Below are 2295 nucleotides of genomic sequence, written 5' to 3' on the forward strand. Positions count from 1 at the left end.
TGTCCCTGGGCAAACCTTTCAAGGACAGAGGCCAAAGTAAAGTACATAAGGTTTTTACATCGTTTCTGTGTGCATTTGATATATAGATCAATATCTGGACAAATTTAATCTTTTATTTTCTGGTAACTTGTGATTATGGAGGAAGTGTTTGAAGCTTTCTCATGGAATGTATATAATGGCGCGAAAAATTCCTTCAGAGAAATTTATGTTCCTTTCATTTTTACCAAAATGCAAATTTTCAGCATGGATGTGAAAAGCATTAAAATTATAACTTTGTGTACAAGATGAAAAAAAATAAAATTCCTGAATATGTCAAGATGTTTTATTTATTTAATTTTATGAAGCAAATAATAATTTAATCTTGCCATTTTAAGCACATATTATAAATCAATTGCGTATGGAACTCATTTATTCTGAAAAGAACCAAATACAGTGGCATTGTTATTTCTTATTTTGAAAAGGACTCTCTGGACAGTGAAAAATAAATGTTGATCCACCATATAATCATGAAGGAACAGAGATTGGATATTATTATTAAAATCCAGAAGCTTAGAAACCAATAACTTGGACTTTACATTTAGTTTGTATAATATACCATTAAGGTTGGCACTTTAAATTTCATTCAATTTACAGAGGTGGATATCAAACATTGGAGAAATCAAGCAGTTTCTCCAGAGAGGTATAGAGCCATTCCCTTTGAGTCTATGTTTTATGCCACATGAGTGTTGATTTAATTCCTCTGGCTCTATTTTCCTCACACTTGACCTATATTATGTCATGATAAATCTAAGGTTGAGAGCAATGTTATGATATCCAAGATTTGTCCAAAGTAATCAAGCCTTAACATACTACATCAATCTTTGAGGACAGTTGGTTTTGTAAAGAATATCTAGTTTATGTACACCGTACTAGGTTATACCTGGAAAAACTGGCTTCAATCCTACTTTGGGGGAAGTAAAGTTTTGATATCATAAATACTTGTAAAAATTTGTTAGCATTCCACATATCTTAAAATATACATTAAAATCAGACTTCTGACATAATGGTACATGTAACAATTTAGAAGACCATTTTATAATCAAAGCAATATGATTAATGCTTCCATATCAATGGATCTATGATGAAATTAGTATTTAATGCCCCCAATCCCATACAGTAAGCCAGAGATGAAGCTACAGGCTACAGTGCACAATTTTATTTTAGAAAGTATCTTTTTGCCTGACACATTCTTCACCTCATCATGAGTCTACAAAAGCACAGGTGTAAATGGCTTTCATATGGGAACTTGAGAAAACAGACTTAAGTTAGTTAGAATCTGATTCCCCAGGGCAGTAGAGCTAGAGATATCAGGACTTGGAAATATTATTTTAATAACTAATAGAAGAAAACATTTATGATTTACTAAATGAAATTGGATGGTATAATACTTGTCAGAGGAGAAAACAGAACAAATGAAAAATGATAGACAATAAATACAAAATTATGATAAAGTTATTTCAGACTAAGAAATACTATCTTAATGTTTATTGCATTTAAATGGATACAAAAATTAAGACAATTAAATAAATTATGGAAAGGATTTCTCACACAGTGAAAATGAAAACCATGTAGCTGTTCTCTGAGAAGTAAGAGGGCATTCATTTTCCCATTTGTGGAGAATAATTCTCTTGTCAGAAAGAAAATGTGGACAAGTCAAGTTTTCTTTCCCTCCAGTTAGCACTTCGCTAAGAGGAAGGATACAGTTCTCCAAGGGCTATTTTTTCAGTGTTTTTGGAGACTTGTCTGTTCATATTATCTCAATGTTTATTAGTAGCCAGGCGTCATGATGGCAAGGAGAAAATTAAGCCATTTTCTCACCTAAAATAATCCATATTCTATATTGAAGTCCTGTGTTTCTTTTCCCAAAAATGTTTGGGCATTTACATATATGAATTAAAGAAGAGCAAATAGTTAGAATTGTAGAATAGAGTTTTCTTTAAAAAAAGTACTCAAGTTGCTGAAGAATTAAGCCCAAAGTCCCTGTAGTCAAAATATGTGTATCTCCCAATATTGTTTTTGAATACAAGTGAGGCAAGCAGGATCTGATTTGAAAAGTTATATTAATATCTACAGCAAGACTTTTCAGTGGGCCAGCCTGTAAGTGAAGAAAAATACCCTGATAGCTTTATGTTAAAGAACATAATCAATTGTGTGAACACAAAATTATTGTGTACAACAGAGTGAAGTACATTCAGATGCTTGGCCTTCTGGAATCACTCCAAGGAGCAGCAGAAATGATGTCTGACAATGTGAACC

Source organism: Grammomys surdaster, unplaced genomic scaffold (assembly GCF_004785775.1).
Source record: "Grammomys surdaster isolate TR1022 unplaced genomic scaffold, NIH_TR_1.0 184, whole genome shotgun sequence".
Lineage (NCBI taxonomy): Eukaryota > Metazoa > Chordata > Mammalia > Rodentia > Muridae > Grammomys > Grammomys surdaster.